Source organism: Scaptodrosophila lebanonensis, unplaced genomic scaffold (genome assembly GCF_003285725.1).
Source record: "Scaptodrosophila lebanonensis strain 11010-0011.00,11010-0021.00 unplaced genomic scaffold, SlebRS2 tig00001418-arrow-arrow-pilon, whole genome shotgun sequence".
Lineage (NCBI taxonomy): Eukaryota > Metazoa > Arthropoda > Insecta > Diptera > Drosophilidae > Scaptodrosophila > Scaptodrosophila lebanonensis.
The window spans coordinates 2,123,553-2,128,987 of NW_022060744.1; the positions used below are offsets into that span (position 1 = coordinate 2,123,553).

At 40.1% G+C, this 5,435-nt stretch overlaps 1 long non-coding RNA gene across 1 annotated transcript; it reads left to right on the forward strand.

Moving 5' to 3' along the window:
* Positions 1–4,762: 4,762 nt before the first annotated feature.
* Positions 4,763–5,435, forward strand: LOC115633336. Its single transcript, XR_003996334.1, has 2 exons — positions 4,763–4,892; positions 4,956–5,435. It is a non-coding gene; the product is annotated as an uncharacterized LOC115633336 (long non-coding RNA).

Consider the following 5,435-nt stretch of genomic DNA (forward strand, 5'->3'; position numbering starts at 1 on the left):
GGAAAACAATTTTCTAATGGCTGACAACATGGCACTCCACAGTCGCAAAGCTTTTACCTCTGATTCAATCTGATGAAAGCTAAAGGATTAGTGCTGCCATCCCCAGCACCAGCCCCAGCCCCATCCCCATCCCCACCTCCATACCCATCCATAGCTCCACTCGATAGCAGCTGCTTGCACTTGCCGGCTATTTGGCTTTCCCCCTCCACTCTTTGCGCACAAAATTAAGTTTTCCAGTGGCCCCAACAGTCGCTGTCATGTGCCAATTAGTCGAGCATTTTTCAAAAACATTTTAAATTGTCTTCAAGTGCGTGCCCGGCGAGCTCGCCCGGCCACTTGAGTGAGACGTTTTACGATCCACACACACATACACACATATATACTCCACCTCCCTGCGTTTTATGATTATATACATATGTGTGTGTGTGTGAGTGTATGTTGGTATTATGTTCCGGAACTGTCAGTTGTGCGGCGCGTGCTTCATTTATCAAAAAGCAATTACAATGTTATGGCACTTCGATGCTCCCGTGAGGCTTCGGGGGATCCGGAATTCGGCACCGGCTGTTCTTTGTTTTTGTTTTTTTTTTCTCTTGTTGTTTTTTAATGTTTTTTTTGTTGCTGTTGCCATCTTTTGTTTTTGAATTTATCAGCCACACCTTGACGCAACGGTAGTTTTCAACAACTGTCGTCGCCGCCCATATCATTTGTCTGCCAGCCGCCGCCTCCCCCGGGGGCGTGTCACCATCCCCACACCAGCCCCAGCCCCATCCCCACCCCCATCCCCCATTCCCCGTTCCCAAACCGCAATTGGAGCTCAACTAACAACATTTTGTTCGCGTGTAAATAAAAATATTCAAAAAAAGAAAACAACAACAAAATCGTAAGACAAATGGAAATGTAAAACGGGAGAAGAAAAAAAAAAAACAAGAAAATGATAAAGAAATGAAAATGCATAGCGCGTACCTACAAACATATTGTATTACAAGAATTATTATTTTTAAGTAGACGAAAATGCAGAAGAAGAAGAAGCAGATGATGAAGAGGAAGAGGAAGAAGCAACAACAAATAAAATTACAACTCCACAAAGAGCAGAACGTGTGGCATCTATCCACTAAGCAGCAGCATCCCAGGCTATGGCCGTGGCAGAAGTCGAGCAGTTGAGAAAAAAACCGAGCATGTGTTTGCGCCATAAAAGGTTTCTCATTACAATTTTTGGCCAAGGGTCGTCGCATCGTTGCACAAAATTACTTTTTTGTTGGACGCGCGACGCTGGCGGCGTGGGTTGGATTGGATTGGGTTGGACTGAGTTGGCTTGGCTTGCTCTCTTTGAATGGATTTGGGCGTGGGAGTGGGTGTGGGTGTAGGTGTAGATGGGGCATGGAGAGATGGAGGGAGGCAGGGAGGGAGGGAGGGAGTAGGTCGGGACTCGACAGCAACAACAAGCAATGGCTGGCAGCCGCCCAAAGGGCGATTGATATACAAGCAGTTTGTGGCAGAGAGTGCCGAGAGGGGGTCCCAGAGGGGGCCCAACACGAACAACGCATAGCTGACATAGATGCTTATGCTGTTTATAGCCAGCTATGCTACAAACAAACATAGCCAGCCAGCCAGCCAGCTAGGCAGCCAAACAGCCAGCCAACCAACCACCCACACCACCCAACCACACACCCAACCCAATCGCACAAAAGGAACAAAAACACACGCAGCGCGCACAGTGGTGTGCGAACCGGACGCGAACCGGTTCAGTTCAGCAGCTGCACAGAACTGTGTTGCTGGCTCGCAGCCTCTTCGCCTCCCACATATTAATAGAAGTGGGCCAAGTAAGTCTTAAGCTGCACAATGATCGAGGTATTCCATCTTGATATCTGATTTGAAGCTGACGTAATTATATCTAGATCAGGGGCTACCAAATTTCGATGGAAATATATCAATTTAAAGTATATACGTAAGTATTTTATCTGCACAAGCCCCTTTAGGATTAAACAAATCAATATCTAATAGAAGTTAAAGTTTTCCCATTGGGGTCACATAAATTGTGCTCAACTAGTAAGTATTTTCAGCACAATTCCAATTATACCTAAAACAAAGATTCCCAAGCTGCATTGGAATATAACAGTTCTAAATTTCATGGCTGTATTCGTAAAAAGCCTTTCAGGAATCGCGAATAAAAAGTGATAAAAAAAAGCAAGTAAGTATTTTTAGGATAAGAGCAGAGCTTGACAAAATTGATTGGAAAATAATTCACACAATACTACAAGTGAATTGGTATATATATAATTATTACCATTTGAAGAACCAACGTAAGATTATTCAGGGATTATCGACGCAGAGAAGTGCCAGAAAATAAAATCAAAATGATAACTAATCCAAGTAATAGTCCTATTACCCTAACAATTCCGCGCATCGTCGATTCCGTCATCAAGCCATGTCGGCCTATCGTCCTCCCCCACTGTAAGGGATTTTTTTATAACTCCCATAGTTCTTGAAACTGTTTGCCAAACTTAAAAATTATAACCGGCTTAGCATTTCATTCGTGTCGTTTATAAAAAATATATATTTTAATAGATGCCTTTTTTATTAAAAAGTAACCAAATTTGTAATTTAATATACTTGAATAAATTAAGTGCTTTGAGGGTTGTATTTATTAAATCGAAAAAAAATAGTTTGTATAATAAGTATAATGATTAAAACGGCTGAGTGCTTTGTATGAGAAGCGTGGAGAAAGGCTCTAAAATTCTCGCTAGCTTTATTGCTGTGAAAGGAATGCTTTTATCAGACATTTCAAAATATAGAAATATTGCGTAAAGAACTCTGGGAGATTTCGTATTCGAACCCATAATTGTTTCTATGGGCAGTTTTCGATGGCTTAAAGCTGAAAAGAAACATGCGCTGAATACAAAAAATTCAATTAAAATTATGATTTATTACTAGATTGTAAACCTAATAAATCTTTAAACAGACTTACTTTGAAAAAATAAAACAAAATTAAAATATTTTATACCACAATTATACAAGAAATAATAATTATAATTTACTGCCAGCTGATGCACATTTCATTCGATTCTTTAACATAAATAATAAGAACAGCTTACATGCAAGTTTATTTGCTGGTGGAAATTGAAATCCGCTCACCGAACTAGTTTCCTATCAACTAATCCGCACAGCTCTCTCACACGCACACGCCCGCACACTCACACATACATACTTGTATATACTCACATGGCGCGCACGTTGCACGTGACAGAAGAGTAACAGCGAAGGGGCAAAAAGGGAAAACATCATTGAGCGAACATGTTGGACAATGATGTTCGAAGCGAGCGGTCGCGGTCTCAGTCGCGGTTCGTTTAAAAGCTTGTGACGGAGCAACAAAGGAGCAGCAACAAAAGGCAGGAAATAGGCAAAAAGCCAGCGACACAATGCCCTGCCTTGTTGCGGCGAACACCACAACGCCCCCACCGACCACGCTCGGGAATTTGGATTTGCAGGAACTTGAAGTACGCGCCCAATATATATGTATGTATGTATGTATGTACTTGTACATACAACTTCACATTTAACCTTACCAAAGGTTATCCGAGAGACAGAGAGCATTGAAGTCTTTGAACGCCCGCCTCACCCCAACAGCTGCAAGCGCTGTGCGTGCGTATGGCTGTGTGGAGTAGAGTGGAGTGGAGTGGACTGGACTGGAGTGGAGTCAGCGGCAAAGGTCCAGGCCAGGGCTGCACTCAAAGGACACCAACTCCACAAGCCCGAACGAACGAACGAGCCTTCATTAATTCAGGTCAAAAGTTGCGTTGATATACGAGTATAGGAAAACTATGCATGTTATATTGTTTTTGTTATTGATCTGCATAGTATGCAGCTATATTAATAGTAATACTAAATAGTAATATTCTGTTTTCATAAACATAACTACGATTTTGCAAGTTATTATTTATGCATTAAATGGCAATAAATCATAGTTTTAATTGAATTTTTTGTATTCAGCGCATGTTTGTTTTCAGCTTTAAGCCATCGAAAACTGTCCATAGAAACAATAATGGGTTCGAAAACGAAATCTCCCCGAGTTCTTTACGCAATATTTCTATACTTTGAAATGTCTGATAAAAGCATTCCTTTCACAAAAATATTATATTATTATTATTATTTATGCATCAAATGGCAATAAATAGTTTTAATTGAATTTTTGTATTCAGCGCATGTTTCTTTTCAGCTTTAAGCCATCGAAACAATAATGGGTTCGAAAACGAAATCTCCCAGAGTTCTTTACGCAATATTTCTATACTTTGAAATGTCTGATAAAATTATTTCTTTCACAGCAATAAAGCTAGCGAGAATTTTAGAGCTCTTCTCCGCGGTTCTCATACGAAGCACTCAGCCGTTTATTATACAAAATATTTGTTCGATTTAATAAATACAACCCTCGAAGGAAGCCTACATTTATTTATGTTGTATGTTTGTATCTAAATTTTCGCATAAAAATATACAAAATAAGCTTTGCCCTAGGCCGTAAATTGTAAATGTTTTCCTTTGGAGAAATTGGAATACGAAAAGTATATAAATAAATAAATAGAAAATTGTTTGCACAAATATTTAACCCAGCCAAGACGTAGGACCCCAATGCTTTGTAAATATCTATGTTTGGACGAATTTTGAAATTACAAAGCAGGCCTTCGAATTGAACTAGTAGGCTTTGATATTACTTTTTAACTTTTCCACATTTACAAAGCCTTTATTTCTCAGTACTGTCTTGAGAGTTGTACACGTTAGTTCGTTCGGAACATAAATATATTTTTTTAAATTATTTTGAAAGTAGTCATCTTTCTCTTTATAGTTATTATTTCAGATTCTTTGTGCTTTTACGTTCCCATAAGGAGGTCGAAATTTTATAGGTAATGCATAAGAAGAAACTACATCATCGCGCATACACCATTAACTTTGAGTTCTGTCTACAGTTATTCAGTGATGGCAACTCGTCCCAAACGCCCAGGTTCTTCATATATGAAATGGTTTACAACGTGTGGCCGACAACTGATGAAGGAACGGTATCCCAACGCCACGGTTACGGAAATCGCAAAAAAATGTGGGGAGGAGTGGGCTCGGACGACAGATGCGGAGAAGGCGGTCTGGAAGACGCTAGCAAATATTGCCATGCACAAGTACAAACTGAGTATAAAAGGATGGAGGGCTTACCAAGCAGCAAATGGCTTAAAATGTCGTCAATCGCCAAAGCGAAAGCGTAAAAATAAAAATATTCGCCGACGCAAACGGTCGCGCCAAGCCGAGGACCCTGCAAGCCCAACTTAAACTATTCTAGTCCAAACAGAGTCGAACTAAGCCTTGAAACCCCTGTCTACCGAATCCCACTATATTAATTGAACGAAGAAATGAAAAAAAAAAGTTTTTACAATGAATATAGTTAATGCATAAACGAA